Below are 20,475 nucleotides of genomic sequence, written 5' to 3' on the forward strand. Positions count from 1 at the left end.
TCCATCTTCAAAGGCAGTTGGTAGTGGATTGAGTCTTTCTCATGTCACATCTCTCTGATCCAATTTTTTTGCTTTCCTCTTCCACTTTTAAGAGCTCATGTGATTAGATTAGAGGTCATGTGATTAGATTAGATGAGACCATGATAATTCAGGTTAATGGCTCCAGTTTAAGGTCAGCTGATCAGCAACCTTAATTCCATCTGCAACCTTAATTCTCTTGATTTACAGGTTCTGGGGATTAGGATGTAGACATCTTTGAAGGGATATTATTCTGCTTACCATATAGTTTCTTCACAAAGCCCAGAGTGCATTAAATTCTAGAAGTTACAATCAGGAGGAGGGGAACTAGCATCTATTGAGCACCAACGGTATGCCAAGCACCATGCTCAACCTGCACATGTATTATGTGCATTAATTAGGTAAGTCCTATCCTCATTTTGGGGATAAGTTAACTGAGATTTGGGGAAATTAAGTAACTTGCCTAAGATCCAAAAGCTAGTAAATGATAGAGCCAGGATTTGAGCCCAAGAGGGTAAGACTTCAAAGTCTGAATGCTGCTTTTCCATCATTCCATATCGTTTCTCCTGGGAGCTCAACCAAGAACTGCAGAATGAGGCTGGTTTAAATATAAATGTTTCCTCTAGATTCATTAAAGTCTGTTTGAGGTCTGAGCTTGAGGTGGAGTGTAGATTACTCATTCTGCTCGATTTCTGTCTCAGATAAGCAGCAGAACCAATTTTGTATCACTTGGACCTGGGACAAGAAAGACAATTGAAGAAAGTGAGAAATTCTCAGGGCCTTTGGCTGGACCAAGCTCAAAATCTTTTAAGAATAGCTTAAAGCGGAACCAAGAATCTTGTCCCTGTAGTGTCTGACCCTGTGTGTTGGGAAGCTGGTTGAATTCCTTCCTCTGTTCTGCTCGTCTCGGACGCCTGGGGCCCTGCTGGAGGCTGGTCTTTGGCATGCAGTGCCTGCCCCCCCAGTGACCAAAACTGAGGGGCCTGGAGTGGCCGTGTCAGCTGCACCAGAACTGGAGGAGGAGCTCTGCAGGAACTGCAGGGACAGAAGGGACGGGGTGGGGCAGAAGGGCGTGCCAGGTTTGGTGTGGCTGTTGGCAGGTCCGCACCTGGAGGCCTCCGGTTCTGTGAGGCATCCCCATGGTGTGGTCGCTGATGTCCTGCCAGTGCCATTGGTTTGGATCTGGGTAGACGGTCGATGCCCTGGCACTTTGGAAGCTCACAGTTCAAGCCAGAGATAATTTGGTTTCTGCCGCAATTAGAAAGATCCTCAGAGACACACAGTCCCATCCCCGAGATGCCTGCCACAGTGCAACTAGGGGAGGCTGTGGCTATTTCAGTCTCATACACACACACATATGTACACTCACATACACACTTTAAATAATGCCATCAGCTTGTGTCCTGCTTCAGTATTCTTGTTTTTCCTTCCCATTTTGGTGCTGCTCTGACAGGCTGGCAGGGCACCATGATTCTGTCTTTGCACAGTGATTAAAGCGACTCTGACAGATCAGGATTGCAAGTTGCTAACTTGCTTCTGAGTTCTGGCTGATGAGGAACTTACAGGGTCTATCCTAACCTCTTCTCGCTCTTTGCTTCTGCATCGAGAGTCAGGAGCATTGTGTGAAGTGTTGCTGGTGTCTGTTTGCACCCAGGAGGGTGGGAGCCTGGGTGAGTGGACATCTGAGCCTCTTTCTGTAGATGGCCCATTCCTACCCAGAGACCACCTGCAGGTGAAGATGCTGGGCTGTAAGCTATTTTGTTTCATTTCAGCAAACACTGATTAAACATCTACTTTGGACATTCAAAGACAAAGAAAATGACAAACCTCTCCCTTAATTAAAAAGGCAAATGCAATAGAGTGTTATAGATGCTATGGGAAACAGGGAGGTATGGGGTGTTATGGGGACACACAGGAAGGTGTCCAACTCGATCTTGGCAGTGGATGGGCAGGAAAGGCTTCCTTAAGGAATTGACATACAAGCTGGACCTAAAAGCAAACTGGAGATTTTCAGGTGAGGGAGGAGAGAGAGAGAGAGAGAGAGAGAGAGGGAGAGAGAGAGGGAGTGTGTGTGTGTGTGTGTGTGTGTGTGTGTGTGTAGGGGGTGTAAGTCAAAGTAAAGAACAGTTCTAGGCAGAATAAATGATGTCGTGGGCAAAGAAAGGCCCAGAGTCCAGAGAGAATTAAGCAAATGAGAGAATTAGAAGCAGAGATGATGGGTGGGGTTTGAGTGCAGTAGGATTACGGATAGAAAGTGGAGAGAGATTTGATTAGTGGGAATGGGAAAAACTAGGTAATCTGTAGACCAAGTAAAGAAATTTGTGTTTTAACCTCAGGGAAATGGAGAGCTACTGGTCAATTACAGAAGAGTAGTTACAGAAATGAATTTGGCTTTACAGGAGATTATTTTAGCAGTGAGTGACTTGGAGAAGGCAGCGCCAGAGTCAGGAAGACTTGTTACAGTAGTCTTAATGAAAAAAGCAGTATCCTGACTTAAGATCTGGGATGGAGAAGGTGGGTTTATTTGAGGAATATTTAGGAATTGCAAAGGATAGGACTCAGTCATGAATTGGTGATGAATTCAGTGGGGTTCAGGGAGAGTTAGTGGCAACAAGAATTTACCCAGATTTCTGCCTTAGGCAACCGTGTGGATAGTATGGCCACTCATGGCCACAGAGGGAAGAAAGGCAGAGCCCACGTGGGAGGCTGGGGTGGAAGTGATGAGTACAGTGTGGACAGGCTGAACGTGGGAGGCTGTGCAATGGCGAAGATCGAGGTTTAGTTGGTGTTGACTCATTTGGCCAGGTTCATTATTGAAATATGAAATACTTCCGTGCTGCTGACAAAGAGCCACTGCTCTGAGCAGCCCCTTATCCGTGGTCCCCCCTACTCCCACCACTTTGCTTGCCCTAACTCACCCAATCACTAGGACCTTCCCAAGAGCTAGAAACTAAATGGATAATGTGTAGCAGGGCAGAAGGTCTCCTATTCTGATTGGTTAGTGCCCTTGCTATGGCAGTTCAATATTTTTAACATCTCTCCTTGGATATATCTAAGTGTCCTCTGGGCAGTTAATTATAAAAAGTCAGAAGCTCATGAGAAAGAGAGGTCATGGCCAGGAATACAGTCAGCCCTCCATATCCGTGGGTTCTGTATTCTCAGATTCAATCAACTGGAGATTGAAAATATTTTCAGAAAGTTCCAAAAAGCAAAACTTGAATTTGCCTTGCTGGCAACTATTAACATAACATTTACATTGTACTTACATAGTGTTTACATTGTATTATGTATTGTAAGTGGTCTAGAGATATTTTAAAGTATACAGGTGGATGTGTGTAGGTTATATGCAAATACTCTGCCATTCTCCAAATGGGACTTGAGCATCTGTGGTTTTTGGTACCCCTGGGGATCGCAGAACCAACCCCCAGCAGATAATGACAGATGACTATACTCTTTTTGAGGCTGTCAACCTAAAAGTGGAAGCCTTGGAGCAGGTAAGGGTCAAGAAAAGTGTATGGAATAAGAAGAGGGGCCCCTTGGGCTAAGGAATTGGGACTTCATACTACAGAAAGTGAGAGGCAATAAAATATTTTTAGCAGGTGCACGAGGCACCTCGTGGAACCCCCAGGACGAAGAAGAGTGCCAAAGAAGTCCGATGGGTTGCTGCCCTCAAGGAACTTATGGTCTAACCGGGGTAGGCAAGACAAATACTGTCCTTTTGAAGGAAACTGGTTTACCACTATCCCACAGGAAGCAGTTCTGTCTCACAACATAGCCCGGAGCCCCCAGTGGGAAGGCTCTTCCTCCACCCGATGGTGAGGGTCAGCTGAGTGTTTGGCCAATCAATTTACCTTTGTCGAAATCCTCAAAGTAGAGATGGTGCCTTGGAACTAAATGCCGTCTGAGTTCCCTTTCAAAGCCTAGATTCTCGAATAAGTGGGAAGGTTCTTAATAGATGTAAAAGCACTTGTATGCATTTAGCAGTTTGGTATGTATTACCTCATTCATCCTTTTAGTGGGGAAGTTAGAGGATATTGCAGGGATAAGGAACCGAGGCTCAGAAAAGTTTGAGGTTAATAAATAAGTAGTGGAACCAGCCTCAAATCTGATCCAAGGGTTGGCTCTCTCGGACTTCTCCAGTGGTTTGCAAACTGTGTTCCACGGAGCCCCTCGGGGACTGCGTGGGCTTGCAGGTGTTGGGAGGCATCCGGGAGGCCGGCTCAGCCCCCGCCTACCTCTGCCAGGCTGTCGGGCATTTGTCCGTCTTCTAGGTCGGCCTTCGTGTGAAGCTTTCTCCCAGAGCAGCATTTCCCAGTGCAGGGAACCTACACTCTCCTGTCTTCAGGACTTCCCTGGGCAGGCCTGCCTGTGAACCATCCTCCAAAGTCAGTGTGGGTCACTTGTTCACCACGCACACGACCTCGCAAGCCACTTGCCTTGTTCTACCCTTAGGCCTTCAGTCCCCCTGGGCCCAGGCTCTGTGGTGCCCGTTCTTCCCAGCGGGATATCTGTTTGCTTTCTGTCTCCCTGCTCCTTCCTGTGGATTCCTGGCTCTCCAGACCCTGGAAGAGTGAGTGTAAAAATTTACCAGCTTGCATTCTTTCCTGGACATGCATTGTTGCGGACCCTGTGACCATCAGCAAGATGGTTTTAGAGTCTTCAAATCTTGATGGACTCGTGTTTGGACACTTCATGGCAGTGTTGGCCTGAAACCACTGCCTCTCATGCATTTCAATTTACCAATTTCCTTGTCCTCAGAAAATGCACTTGGGTTAAAACAATCCTTTTTCCGTCAAAACATATATATATTTTTAAAGGCTGCAGTTTGCCTGGAGGTACCTTAAGTAGCTGTGAGTTAGAGGGTAAAGAGAAAAAGCCCAGAGGCAAAGAAAATCATTTTACTTCCTGATTATACAGCAAAATGAAGGATTAAAATTTTTGTTATTTCCATTTCTGAGAACTGTCTAGAGTTGAGTGGCGACTTCTTGACTCATAATTTGTGAAACAGAAACCTAAGCCTTTTTCTTCTTCTCAAATACTTCCTCAGCACCTACAGTGTAGGTGCAAAGCTTAGTTCTAGGCTCTGTGGAGGAGACAGATTTTAGGAGATGGTTTCTTCCTTCAAAGGAGTGAATGGTCCCAGCATGGACTTAGTTAAATAATGCAAGGAGGAGGCAGGAAGGGATGGATGGAGTGAGTCCTGAGGGTGACCTGAAAATGGAAGTAACGTATTTCTAGGTTCTAACGGAGAACATTGCTGTTATGACAGGTGACATGTATACCTGTGTGGGGTTGATGGCAGAGCTCTGCTGGGACAGAGGGCAGGAAAGGGCCACCAAGGAGAGCTGACACTGATAAACCAACTCCCAACTCTTGGTGTGGTTGATGGTGGAGTGTTCTGGACTCAAGTGAGATCCTTGTTCTGAGACAAACTCAGGATATTTCAATTGTGTGTTTTTGAAAATCCATGTGATCACAAGTGGTTCTTGATTTCTTAGCCCCGGACAGACTGGAGCTGAGGGAGACAGGACCGTGGAACAGCTCACCCACCAGATCCACCCCTGGGAGGACACAGGCTCTGGAATCAGTGACCCGGGTTCCAGTCCATGCTGTCCTTTCCCACTCTGCCGTGTTGGTTGCTTACCTTCTCTTGCCTCAGTTTCCTTACAGTGCAAAGGAGAAATAACGTCTGCCATGCTGGGCTGCCGAGAAGGTGGAAGCTAGCGTAGGGAAAGTGCTTGGCATATAGCAAGTGCTCAGATACATAGTGCTTCTTCACGACTCTGACTGTGAACCCGAGGGCTTCATCGTGGGCTCAAGGGCCCCAGGTGGTGCTGGCCTAGCACAGAGGTTACACTTTACTGTCACAAGTGTCGGGACAGCCACGCTGCCTGCTGGAGTGAGGGTCTAGCGATCAGGGTCCTCTTGGATAAGCCTCTTAAGCTTTTCTGTGTGTTAGTCCTGTTTGTACACCAATAAAATGGGAGTGAAAAAAATCACAACCTTCAGAGTTGGAGAGGATTGTCCAGCACAGTGTGCAGTAAGAGTATTTAACAGAAGAGGCGAAATGGCCCCCCAAAGCAAAGCAGAGAACTGGGCTCTGTCTTGCCTCCCAATACAATGCTTCTCCTCTACTTAGTTGCTCTAAAAATTGGTGACAGCTCAGGGGTTTGGGAGCCCAGTTCATTCAGCATGAACGAACGGTCCTTTTGGCTGGACCACCCGCACCTGTCAGATGTCTCATAGACAAGTCTGTTTTCATCTGCATCCTTCAAGGACTCGCAGCATGAAGGTAGCAAAAGGTGGGGGTGGACATGTGCTCTGCTCCCCTCTGTTCTTCCTGCTCAGCTCCTTCCTTAGCTTTGATTCCTTAAGTATTTCCCTGCTCTGACCTGACATTTACTCACTCGGTATTCATTCCATGTGTACAAGCGCTGTGGGGGATACAGAGAAACATAAGACAGGACTCGAGGGTCTTCCCATCCAGCACGTAGAGGAGACATGCACGGTCAAAAAGTTAGATAAACAACAGGAGGGAAAATAAAACTAAGCAAAAGTGCAATGCACAATATGATCGCGTCAAGGGAGAAATCTCTGCCTGCGGTCCCAGTGCTCATTCATGGGTTGGTGCCTGTTGATGGCAACGTTTTCATCAGTTTGCTGTGCAATGAGAGAAATAGGGCAAGTAGTGATGATTGTATAAGGCTCAATTTACAGGCGCACCTCATTTCACCATACTTCGCTTTTTTTTTTTTTTGTGCTTCGCAGATACTGTGTGTTTTACAAATTGAACGGTTGTGGCAACCTTGAGTTGAGCAAGTCTATTGGCACCATTTTTCCAACAGCATTTGCTCACTTTGTGTCTCTGTGTCACATTTTGGTAGAAATTCTTGCAATATTTCAAATCCTACACCAGCAAAAAGATTACAGCTTGGTGAAGGCTCAGATGATGGTTAGCATTCTTCTTAGCAATGAAGCATTTTTTAAATTAAGCTATGTACATTGGTTGTTTGGACATAATGCTACTGCACACTTAATAGTCTACAGTATAGTGAAAGTATAACTTTTATATGCACTGAAAACGAACAAATTTGTGTGACTTGCTTTACCGCAATATTTTTTTGCATTGCTGTGTTGCAATGGTCTGGAATGAAACCCACAGTATCTCTGAGGTGAACTGCGTCTGTTTTACAGGATTTTATGCTGTTATATGCTTCTGAAATTTTACTGTGAAAGTGCTCTTTCTTTTATAAAATGACGGGGCATGAATAGTGTCAATTGTTTTTGAAAGCCCATAGTTACAAAAATGAAATATTGGCCACATAATATGGTTCTCTTTGCAATTTTGCTCATCCTTGAAATCCAAAAGCAGGGGAACCTTTGGTGTGCACCCATGTCCAGAGTCATGGGCAGGAGCAGTTACTGAGTACTGGAGTGTTCAGGGAAAGCTCCTGGGACAAGGACAAACATTGACTTTGTTTGATGGAGGGTTTGCTAAGTGGAGGGGTATATGGGATCTACCCCTTGAGGGAGCAGAGCTCTGGGGGTAAGATTGGAGGGTTCATTTAGGGTAATAATAGGAGGAAGTTTGGAAGCCTTCTTCCTTTACCTGCTGTGCCCATAAAAAATTCACCCAGCTGTTACTACAATAAAAGCAGATCTCTGGCTCCCTTGAATTAACCAAGTCACTGTCCTGAACCACTTACTTGCCCCAGTCACTGAATCGATGACCCAGTCTACCTTGTATTCCAGCCCTGGAATACAAGCCCTACCCTCTCACGGCAAAGGTGCTGATTTTTGACTGTGCCTTAACACTCACATCTGGTGAGCAGTAACTCAGTTCTGGTTCTGACCTCTTGCTTCCTTCCCTGACTGCAATTTGGACTCATTCTTGAGTTGAACAGACCTTGCTCATTCTGACCTTGTCCAGAGATATATACCCTAGGCCATGCTCTTGAGGGCAGCACCCATGCTGAGTTAGTCTCAGCTCCCGAGGAGGGCCTGGTGAGCAGTGGTGTGTAGGATGCATTGCAGGGCAGACCAAGAGAAAGGCAAAAGTCTCAATAGGACATGGGACTGGGTGGAGAGGGAGGAACCAATGGCCGAAGCCTAGGGTCTAGGGCTGGGATGGTCACCATTGGTTAAAATAGGAGGAGAACCTGATTGAAAGAGGAAAAGAATTTGGTTTCAAAGTAGCGGAGCTCAGGGATGGGAAGGGAGATAAACGGAGGCTGGAGAAGGACCAAGTCCAAATTTGGAGCCAAGAAGGATTCATGACCAAGAGCTCCTGGAGAGACAGCGGCATCACGGCTGTGGGTCCAGAGAGCATGGAAGATGAGGAGACTGAAAAGAGTGCAGCCTCCCATGAAGGCTGGAGTTAGGGCAGGAAGGGCTGGGAAGATGCTAGGGGGCTGGGGAGCCTATGGAAGTCAAGATGAGAAACACCTCTCACCCAGTAAGCATAAACTTGGGTCTTGGCAAAGACCCACGCTTTCTGAACTGGAAGTCACCTGTCACCATTGGCGAGCAGCCTGAGGATGAGGGAGAGGCGTGCTTGCTTGGCGAGCCTCTGTGTGATTCGAGGTGTTCCCTTGACACAAACCTCCAGCTCCTTTGCTTGATGTCTTCATGCCGTTCCCTGCCTCCTCCTCCTCCTCCTCCTCCCCCTCCCCAGGAAAGAGGTCTTTGCTTCTGGGAACTGAGTGGCTGCAGGGCTGGGCAGGGCAGCGGCTGAGGGAGCCAGCCTTCCGTAGTCTCCCTGCCAGGCTGCTGAGGCCGGGCACCTGTTGGCGCTTATGTATGTGCCTGGAGCCCATGTTTTGCTTCTTCCACCAGCTTCCCACGCTGCCAGGAAGGTGCTAAGCAGCAGAGATTCATATTCCCCTCCCCACCGCTCTCTTTCACTCTCTCTCTGGGATTCTTCAACTCCAACGGGAGCTAATATTTACCTGCTGCAATAGCTGTGGGGCTGTGGGATGTGATAGCTGGAGGTCGAGAAGACGTTCTTCTCCCTTCCTCCTCCACCTGTCTTTACATAGAGGTTTGAAAAGGGGAAAAATTGTAATTGTAACCTTCGGGACTGCATGGTTGAGAATTCAGAGATTGCTGGGAAGAGTCAGGGGACTTGTGTTTGCTTCTCTATTGAAAGGCAAGGAGGGAGGATGAGTTTGCTGGGCAGATGGCTTTGGGGAGATGCCTAGAGATTGGGGCAGGTGCTGGGAAGCCCAAGAAGGGGAGTAGCTGTCAGTCAAGGGGCACTTTTGGACAGGTGAGGGACTCTAGAGTTGGGGACCAGAGGGCGTGGATGATGGAGTCTGAGACATTCCTGTGATGGTCTCAGTTGGTGCTGCCCAGCGTGGACCCTCCTTCCAGGGGAGGCCGAGCCGACCTCACGTGGCTGCGCACATAACTGCTCCCTACTCTGAGATTCTGCCAGCTGCCGACTCAGCCTGCATATTCACCAGCTCACCTATCAGGGGTCGAACATATGTAGTAAGTTGAACAAATGTCTGAGACCAGGAATAGAAGTGTCTTAGCTCAACATGGCTTGTGAAAGGTAGAAAGATGAATAACTGGCGATGTTCTAAGACTTTGATACGTTCCTGCCACGAGAAGGGTTTTCCCAGAGATGCCAGAGGAAGGGACACGCAGCGGAGATGGAGTAGGGATGAAAAGAGGAATCTCAAAGTTGGGAGCGGGTGGGGATGTCATCCCATGTAGATTCTGGACACGATGTGGGTTCATCTGTGTCTGTGAGCGGGCTCCCCACAGCCGACCGGTGCCCCCCTCCACTCACTCCTCCAGCTGCCTTTTCCTGCCTTTCTAGCAGTTTACCAGAAAGCCCGTTCGTGTTCTTCAAACTGCTCTTTTGAATTATGTGTCTTGATTTTCTCTTGCCTAAATTTGTCCTCTCGTTTCCATGGTAGCTGGCTAGGGGTCGCCAGCTGGCTGGGGGTGTCCTGCTGGAAGGGCATGGAGGCAAAAGACACAGGTGATCACGGGCTGGTGTTTCTGGAGCTCCTCGTGCTCCCAAGCCCTCTCTTGATCTCCCCCACCCCACTTTCCTGCAGGTCCCACAATCTATGCATGCCAAAAGGCAAACACGAAAAAAAAAAGGGAAACAGTAGTTACAGTTTTCTTTTGTTCTGGCCTTTTCAGAAACAGCCTGGCAAGGCTTGGATTGCCTTTCTGGGTAGAGCTATGGGAGAGCTGAGATGGGATGGCTGTTTGGGGAAAGAACCCCAAGGGGGGACACGTTGGGTCTACTTGTCCCATCCACAACTAGGAATAGAAAGGAAGGCCGTAGAGAGAGAGCCAGCATTTAGCCTGTAAAAAGCCACTTCTAAGAAACATGTATAATTTGATGTGCTGTGGGCCTTTGATCTCTGTGACCTAAGCAGCCCCTAGCTGAGAATCTCAGAGCCCATGGATACACAAGTTTTCTTATGGATTCTTGGCTTCACTTTTGAGGGTCCTGTATGTTAGCCTTTCTGTCTTTCACTTGGGTTTTCTATCACATCATGGCTATTTTTCACAAGATACTTTTTAAATCACTCATTTACTTATCCATCCATTTATTCATTCATCCATCCATTCACTCATCCATCCATCCATTTATCCATCTGTCTATGCATCCATCCGTCTCTTCAACAATTATGGGAGAAATAATTCTTGAGTACCAACTATAACCGTGAACTGTTTCCCCACCACGGGGAAATAGTGGTGAACAAGGTTGACAGTATCTGCTCTGAACTAGTTTACATTCTTCTGAGAACAACAAGTAAACAAGAAAATACCAGAGAGTAAAAAGTGGAAGGTTAACATAGGGTGATGTCATACAGGGTCTCTGGGTGGGTGGTCCAGGAAAGTGTCTGAGAAGGTAGCGTATAGTTTGAGATTGGAGCACCAAGAAGCAGTTACTGTGGGAAGATGGGGGAGGAGCACTTGCAGCATGGAACAACTAGCTTAGATGCCCTAAGGCAGAGGCAAGCTCCTGTGCTTAGAAATAGCAAAATCAGTGTGAGGGGAACGAGGGAGGGAGAGGGAGGTAGGAGATGTGGTCAGAGCCTGTTTCAGCCCAGCTGCCACTGTAGTGATTGACCAACTCTGTGCATGTAAAATTCAGTAGCCCTTCGCCTCATGCTATGCACCTGCCACCTCTTACCTAGAGCTTCCCTATTGATACTGAACTGTGAGATACTCAGAGCTCTCTTGGGCTGACTGAACTGCCTGAGTGATAACTTTTAGTCAGCAGGAGACCCAGCAGAGGAATTCTCCTCTGACGGACTGTCCGGAGACACAGTTATCTGAGCTTTTAGCAGCGACCAGCTTAGTAATACACCCCTCGTGTTGGGTCTCTTTTCCTCATGCCTGTGTCCATGTGATTGCGTTTAAACCCTTGCCCTGAGTTTCAATTCCAGCTTGAACAGTTCCTGGTTATGTGGCTTCAGTCTGAGTTTCTCATCTGCAGTATGGAGATTAGTAACACCAACTGCCTGGAGTTGCTGCGAGAATGAAATGATTTAGGTGTATAACCTGCCAGGCACAGGCTCTTTCTGCCTCCCCTTATTGCTTCCACAATAAATCAGTCCTGTGGCAGGTGCAGTTCAGTGAGGTTGAATGCAGGTAGGGGGTCAGCCTTGGCCCCCATCTGGCAGACCCCTTTCCAGGGTTTAGCCTGGAGATTCTGGAGTTTGTGCCTTTAAGGGAGGGAATAGATCCTTACAAAATGTTCCTCTAGGGATATGTAGGAGGCTGGAATCTAGCCCGTTCTTCTCAGAGGCTCCAGGCAGCATCCCTCTACAAGTTACCTCGATGGTGCCCCGTGAGATAGTTTGAGACAAGTGTTGTTCAGTCCATTTTGTGGATGGAAGGTGCTAATACTTTCGGCAGCGTGCCTTCCCACTTTGCAATCAACCTCAAAGGCATTTCCCCCTTGGATACTGTCTTCTTCACTTGTTCAACTAAAACTAACGCTGGCTCTTGCAGAATAAATCTTCAGCTAACAGTGGCTGATGTGAACAACCCTTAGACCCGTCTCAGACATCATAATGTGGCTTTTTTGAAATTACAAAAGTATTTTACGTTTATTTTAGAAAAGATGAAAAAGCACAGAGAAGAGAATTTATGTTATCCACAAGCCCATCATGTACTGTTAATCACTAACATGGGATAAATATTCCTTCTAAGGTTTCTGCCCTGCTCCCACGCATGCGTATACACTCACATACGCACACCTTCATGCACTTTATTATACTAAGTGTGGATTATAGTGCACACGTATTGCTTTTGTAACCTGCTTCCCTGACTAATCATATACTGTGAGCAGTTTCCTGTGTCATTAAATATTATTTTACCATATGATTTATTTTAGCCTATGATTTTTAATAATTGCAAACTATTTCATTATATGACTGGATGTTATGTTAACCAGCTCCTTATTGTTGTGATTTGGATTGTAGTTTTGCATATTGGCATTAACAGTCCAACGGACAATTTTATAAAGGTGTATCTGTGTGCATGTTCCATGATCTCATAAGGACAGAATTCTTAGAACTGGAATTACTGGGGCATAGGCAATGCATGTTTATGACCCTTGAGAAATACTGCTTCCATCTCCCTCTGGAGAGTTTGTACTAACTACTCCTCTGCCAATAGTGGACGAAACTGCTCAGACCTCTGCCAACTCCTTGTATTTTAATTAGGAAGACGACCTCCTGAACGTCTCTTACACACTTTTTTGAATTATGATACATTTCAGACATTCAGTATAGAAAACAATTCAGAAACTTCCGTAGACCCACCACCATATGAATGGATCGTAATATTTGCCATATTTACTTTATCTCTCTCCCATTTATAAAGAAATTAACTGTTACAGGTGTACGTGCATACTATCCTTAACCCTTGCTCCAGAAGTCACCACTTTTCTGAAACTGGTATTTCACAACCACGTGCGTTTTTGTAATTTTACTGCGTATGCATGTATTCATAAAATATATATGTGCATTTTTGTGTGTTTTAAAGTTTTATGTAAATGATGTATGGAATGTGCCCTCTTGCAGCAAAGCGAACGCTTGTTTTTAAGATTTACCAGTGTTATTACACATCCACTTAGTTCATTATTTCACTTTCTGCATAGAACTCCATGGTATAAATAAATCACAGGTTGTTAATTTTCTTCCCTTCTGAGGGGAACTAGGTTGCTCCAGTTTTGCTATTATAAGTAGTGTTAATATGATCAACCTTGTCCACGTCTTCTTGGGCACATGTGTGAGATTTTTCTCTAGGGTAGGTGCAGAAACGTGGAAGCACTGAGTTTTAGAATGCACATTTCCAGCTTTATTAGGTGTCACCACATTGCCTTCCAGAGTGACTGTACCATCTACCCTCCTACCATATGCGGAATTCCCATTTCTGTCTATCTTCCAGAACACTTGAGACAGTCAGAATTATTAAAGTTTGACAATCTGACAGGTATAAAATGAAATCCAGTTCTTACATTAATTGCACTTCCTTGTTTCCCCCTGATTGCTAGTGGAATTGAGCATTTATTGGCCATTTGGATTTCTTCTTAGATAAATTGTAGGTTCATACCCTTTCCTCATATTTCCATCATGTAGTGTGTGTGTTTTTTCCTTCTGATTTATGAGAGTTCTTACATGTACTCCAGATATGATTTGTGGGTTATAAATATCTTCTGCTTCGCATGGCTTGTCTTTCTCACTTTGTTTATGGTGGTTTTTGTCACACAGAGTTGTTAATATTAGTATGGTAGAATTTATCTGCTTTTTTCCTTGATGCTTTTTTCTTGATGTTTTGTTTTGTTTTATCTTGTTGGAAAATTCCTTCCACATAATGAGTTAAGAAAAAGTCATATGTACTGGTTTTAAATTAAAATTTTTAGTTTTGCTTATCTCTTTTGGCTCTTTTGATTCATCTGGAAATAATTTTTGTGTAAAGCGGTAGGCTCTATTTTCTCTCTTATCCCCCACCCCCACACCCATGCCTTGCCCCATGATTAGTCTTTTGGTCCAACACCATTTAGTGACTAGTCAATTTGTTTCCACTGTTTCTGGGCATCTCATTCCATTCCACTGGTCTAATGGTATATCTCTTTCACCCTTGTCTCACTGACTTAGTTTTTATAGCTTTGTAGCTTCGATATGCTAGGATAAATCCTCCCCACACCCCTGCCAAGTTGTCTTTTGGATATTTGCCTTTAATTCATTCATACTACTTTTAGAATAAGCTCATCATATTTCATTTTAAAAATGGGATTTTGATTGGAGCTGAGTTTATAGTTTTATTTGAGGGAGGATTGTAATCTTCAAGCTGTTTTTCCAACCCCAAACATGACATGTTTCTTCCTAGGCTTAGATCTTCTTTAAAGTCCCTCAAGAGAGTTAAAAATTCCTCTCTGCATCTTTGACTGCACACCTGTTGTTTGATTTGTTTTTAAGTGCCTTACAGTTCTGATGCTTTATGTGATGTTTTTCTTTAATCATGTATCTTCTGGTTCTTTGTGGTAGCTGTATCAGAGCTTGTATTTCCATGTACTTACTTCGTGTCCAGCATCCTGGTAGAACTTTTATTACTTTGAATGCCTTTTCCCCTCATAATATGTCATATTTTGTTTGGAGACATTATCAGCTGTAACTAATGACAGCTTTGTTCTTTCCTTTACAATCCATATGCCTTTTCTTTCTTTTTCTGTACTTATTACATTGACTAGTACTTTAAGTACAAGAATGAATAGAAACATTTTTAATGGGTGTCTTAGTCACATACCTCACTTCAGAGATATGGCTTGACTTCAAGTCTGTACTCTTCCTGAACAATACCTAACCTCTGGTCACCCTCCCCACCTTACACAGCACTGTTGCCTAGTGATATGGCTTCATCTTATGTGTGTGTGTGTGTGTGTGTGTGTGTGTGTGTGTGTGTGTGTGTGTGTATTCACATTCACAAATTAAACTATCTTATGTGTCATTTATCTGTGTGTCTATTTATTTATCTTTATTTTAGGTTTGCCTTCATATTTACCATTATCTTTTGCTTATCGTGCCATTTTCTTGCATGGGATTCTTTTCTTCCATTTGCATTTCCTTCTTGAGGAATGTTGTACAGTAGTTGTTTCAGTTGAACTTGAGTGGTAAAACTTTACTGTTCTGAGAAAGCCTTTATTTCACCTTCAATTTTGAATAACAATTTACTGAGTATTTTTAGCACTTGAAGGTGTTGTTCCATTATTTTCTAGCCTCTGTTATTATAGCTGCTAATCTAACTATTGTTTCTTGTAGGCAAACTGTATTTTTCTCTCAGGATGCTTTTAAGATTTTCTCCTCATAATTTTAGAACTTTCAATATTTCACTAAAATGTATATAAGTTGGATTTATCGTTGTTCATTCTGCTTAGAACTCTTTGAAATTCTTGACTCTGAGGATTTATGTCTTTCATTAATACTGGCAAAATCTAATTTTTAGCTCTTCAAATACTGTCTTTCTACATTATCTCCTTCTAGAGCTTCCATTTGATGTTATTTGGATCTTTTTGTTCTGTTCTCCCTTTCTCTTAACTTTAACCACATTTTCCACCTGTCCCGCTCTCTGTGCCGTGTACTCGGGGGTTTCCTTGCTGTTTACTAATAATCTCCTTAGTTGTGTCTAACATAATAGTTAACTTATCTACTACTGCTTTTAATTTCAGTGATTAGATTTTTCATGACAAGAAATTGTATTTGCCACTTAATACTTTTTTCATTGTATCCTATTATTGTCTTTCATTATATACCTTTTGTATTATTTCAAGCTCTAGTGCTTGGATTCTCTTGTTTATTATATCAGCTAACTTTTCCTTATGGTAGATTGTTTCTCTGTGTGATTAAAAAGTTTTGATTGCGAGCTCATGTCTGATCATGGTTGTTTTTCCCACAGAAATGCAGCAGAGTCTAGGTTATAAGAGTAGCCTCCTAGAATGGTTGTATTAATTCTCTTACTTAATTCAGGAAAGTTACTAGGGCTGTTTTTACCTTTGGCTTAAGGAGTAACCTGAACTGTCCTGAACATGTAGTATGAATTCAGCTCATAAATCAATGTAACATACACAGTCTTGGGTTTTGATTTCTCAGGGTTTTGCTTTTCTTACTCAGTCAGAGATAAAAGCTTCCTTATAATCTTTTTTTGTTGTAGAGTTGAGTCCTTCAAGTGTCCCAGCTAAATGTAGAGTCTTAGTTTCAACCTCTGTTCACATGTACTCTTAAGACCTTATCTCTTGCTTTTGAATGGGTGTAAAACCCATCCGTGAAATCTTCTAAGTTACCGGAACTGATCACTGCCCTGTGGGGCAGCTGCAGTCTCAGTTCACATGCTTAGTCCTGTGTTTTTCATTTCCTCCTAGGAATTTCCTTTTATATTTTCTAAGTTCAGCAATATATGTTTTAAAATATATTTGAAAATATATTCCTGTACTTTATCTAGCTTTCTAGAAATTTTTAGCAAGAGGTTTTTCTTATTCTGCCATCTCACTAGTACTGAATCCTTGAATGACTTTTACAAAGAGAATTCTCAGAAATAGGAATGCATAAGATATTTCCTAGGGGCATACACAGAGTCCTCCAAGACTTATAAGTGTGATTTTCCTAGTGGAGAGGCTACTTAGTGCTGGACTGAGCATAGAAGAAGATTTGAGCAAGACAGTGGGGGAGAAACAGCAGTGCATTAATGAACAGTTACTTTCTGCCCCCTCAGATGGTACACAAGTGCTTAGCTAATGGCAGTTCACTTAGAAAAGTGATCATTGACAAGTCCTTACCAGCAGCTTCTAAAAATATCTTGCCTGAAGTGATTGAGTCTTTTTAGGGAATGAAAGATCAGAATCTGGAAGCAGGGAGATGGTTCTCAAGTTGTAGTGAAGACACATTCTAGAAGCAAAGTGGGAACCGCGGAAGGTGTTGGTGAAAGGCGAAATTGAAGGACTCAAGCTCTCCTCTAAATTTAAAAATGAGAAGAGGAAGCAAACAGAAGGAGAAGCTGGGGTGAGGGTGTAAAGGACTGAATTGAAAGCATGAGTGTAGGAGTTTTCACTGAAGACAAAGCCAATTTGAGGGGGAAAACCTATTCTCCACAGGGCCTGGTAACCACATTTCTTAGCATCCAAAGTATCAGGAGAAATGCTACTTGACTGAGATCCAGTTGCTAAGCCTTAAGCAGATGATATTGGATTGCTATCACTCGCATGCTTCAGCCTGAGTTCTCCCTTCTGTCTCCGCTAAGAATGTCTCTTTTCATACCATGTAGGGCTCTGAGGCCATTAGAAAACCAGACCTGCAGCTCTGAGTTTGCTCCGGCATCCAGAGGCCGTGTCTTATCAGATATGAGGGAGGGAATTGAAAGATAGGGCTGGTATTGCAAGAGCATTCTATGGGAGTTACTGCATTTCTGGTTATGATGCTGACGAGTTGTGTGATCTTGAGAAACTCATTTAATTATTCCATACTAGTGATCTCAACTAGGGGCAGTTTTGTGCCCCGCACCCCACCCCTTCTCCAAGGGACATTTGGCAATCTGGAAACATTTTTGATTGTCATACTGGGAGGTGCATCTGGTGTCCAGTGGTAAGAAGCCAGAGTGCTGCTAAACATCCTGTAATGCACAGGACAGCCCGTCACGACAAGGAGTTACCTGACTCAAAAATGTCAGTAGTACTGAGGCTGAGAAGCCCTTTTCTCCATTCCATTTTTACATGCCTTTTCTCATCCATTAAAAGGAGGGGTTAGATATGTGTGTGGCTAGATTAGGTAAGCTCTATATTCAATTTACACATCTATCTAACACAGACCACTTCTTTCTGCTCTGTTTGTAGACCCATGCATCAAATGAAATGGGTTGAAAGCACCCCTCCTTTTCTACCAAAGAACAAAATTGTGTTCTCCAAATAGTACAGATTCACAGCAACCACTGTGTTTGCCTCTGCACAACAGGTCATTCATCTTGTCAGGTTATGTTTGCAAGTTGCGTTTGTGCCTGTGACGTGAGAGTCGAGGGTTAGCTTCTTTGAGCTGAACCGATTGTCTCCAGAACAGGTTTATCACTTCTAGCTTTTCCCATACAACTTTCCCATCATGGCACAGATCCTAAGAGGTCCATGTCCTGGCTGTGTCTGGTTGGCTTTGCATATCCTTACCATTCATTCATTCAATAACGTGTGTGTAGTATCCACCATGCCCAAGGCGGTGCATTCGTTGTGTGGACAGTAAAAGGCTGGATACATTAAACCCCTTGCAGTGTAGTGGGGAGAAGCGAGCCATACACCCAGTACCCCAGGCAGGAGGACACAATGTGCCAGTGGTTCTCCGAGGAGAAAGAGATCACAGGATGCTTCGCTGAGAAAGTATGGTGTGAACCGGTCTGGTTTTTTGACAGGTGGATACGGAGGAAGCGGGAAAGAAGGGAGAAAGAAAATGAGAAATGATATGCAGGAGGATTTGCGTTTGTGGAAAGTGTGTTTTTGTGTATTTGTGGACTGGTGAGAATCCTGCTTCATCGGAGCAGGTGGTGAGAGCTAGCCAGTAATAGGAGATATTGCTGGGTGCACAGACGAGGAGGGGGCGGGGCTTTGCGTTCAGTCCTGGTTCTTAAAATAAGGGCTTACATGGGATGACATTTAAGTTTGCTTCTGACCCTAAGAGGATAAGATCGCCTGGTTCCACAGTTATATTTGATAGGCAGTAGAAAACTCATTTATTCATTCAATAAGTAAATTTAATGTTTTTTTTTTTTTTAAGCAGGCACTGCGCTAGGCACGGGGGATGCAACCTTGAACATGCTCTTGCATTCTGCCGCATAGCAGGCTGGGGTTAGGACCAGAGTTGGGCTGTGCAATGAACGGTTGTGGTTGAACCTGGAAGAGGAAGATGGGTTGTGAGGCTCTTCTTGGCTTCCGAGGAGGAGGAATAAAGCTCTGACCTTGTGAGGTGGTAGTGCAAATAGGAATGCAAGGAAAACAGAGAAAGTAGAATAGAAAAAAAAAAAAAAAGTGACAGGACGCAGGGAAGGGTTGGTGGCGGAGGTGGGCGGGAGGAAGGATCCAGGATGAGTCCAGAGCTTCATACCTGAGTCAGTGGGACACTGTGATATGGCCACCAGAGTTAGAGACCTGGGGAGGGGGTGGTTTGGAGGAAAAGATCAGGAGCTGACTTTTCTTTTCTTTTTCTTTTTTGTAGGAGGATGTAATTAGTTTTTTTCCCCTTTATTTTTAGAAGAGGTACTGGAGATTGAACCCAGGACTTCTTGCATGCTAAGCAGGCACTCTACCACTGAGCTATACCCTCCCCCGATGAGCTGGTTTTTTTAAACCAGTTGATTCACAGTTCTGCCAGGCCATTCGGGTGGAGGAGCCCATCTGAGCAGTTGTGAATGTGGGACCAGACCTTAAAAAGGACAGGAAAAGATTTGGGAGCCCTCCAGATAATAGGTTTGGTTGAAGCCATCGGGTGGATGAGATCACAAGAGAGAGTGTGTACACAGAGGAGACGGTCGGAAGCAGGCTCTGAGGGATGTGCGCATTGAGGACGGGAAGGACAAGGGCAGAGGATGAAGGCACAGAGAGAACAGACTGGAGATGCTGGGGCTAGGCAGTGGAGGGCGGGGGAGGCTGGGAGGCAGGGAGGCCAGTTCCTGCAGAGCCCCGGATGCAGCAGAATGTGTACACACCCTAATAGCCTCCTGGGAAACAGACTCTGGTTTTAAAAATCCCCTGGAATGTAGTCAGCTGTGAAAGTGGTGAGCCACCTGATCATTTTATCACTTTGCAGCGCCTCAGCCAGAGGGTGAGGGGGGAGAGGAGGAGGAGGAGGCTCTCCAGTGAGTCATCCCTCCCGTGTGTTGGGAGCTGTGGGGAAGACGTTTGCTGTGAGGGAAAGCTGCTTGCTTTATTGGATGGGAGGTTCCCGGAGCGGTATGGCAACCAGAGGACTTTAGAAGCGACATCCTTTGGCCTGAGAGGTAGACCACCCCCGGGAGGACATCTGGGGACTGTCTGTGATTAGTTTTGTCTCTGCCGTCCTGGTCTGCACAGCCTGGGCAGCTGCGTGGCCGTGGGGGGGATGTGTAGCTCACGCAAAACCTTCCAGTTTCCAAGAAAAGGGATGTTTCAGTTTTTTATTTTTGGTGGGGGAGGAGGCTCACTGCCCGAGCCCCCCCTTAACTCCGGAGCTACCCTGAGCTCTGCCACTCCGGGCCGCTGAAACCATTCTCGAACCTCACCATGCAGGCCACGCTCGCAGTGCGGGGCTGGGGCAGTGCGTGACTTCTGGCCTCAGACAGGTCCAGGTCCAAGTCTAGCTCTGCCATTTACTGGCTGTGTGGTCTCAGTTTAGGGACGTCGTTTCTCTGATCTCAGTTGCCTCATCTGAAAAAATGGTTGAAGCCTCTGGAAATTCTCATGCAGATCAAACG

The 20,475-nt window shown here is 44.9% G+C and overlaps 1 protein-coding gene across 1 annotated transcript in view; it reads left to right on the top strand.

Moving 5' to 3' along the window:
- Nucleotides 1-20,475, top strand: part of CACNA1E (calcium voltage-gated channel subunit alpha1 E) — a 345,741-nt gene that overhangs the window by 33,420 nt on the left and 291,846 nt on the right. The window lies entirely within an intron of this gene.

Source organism: Camelus bactrianus, chromosome 21 (genome assembly GCF_048773025.1).
Source record: "Camelus bactrianus isolate YW-2024 breed Bactrian camel chromosome 21, ASM4877302v1, whole genome shotgun sequence".
Lineage (NCBI taxonomy): Eukaryota > Metazoa > Chordata > Mammalia > Artiodactyla > Camelidae > Camelus > Camelus bactrianus.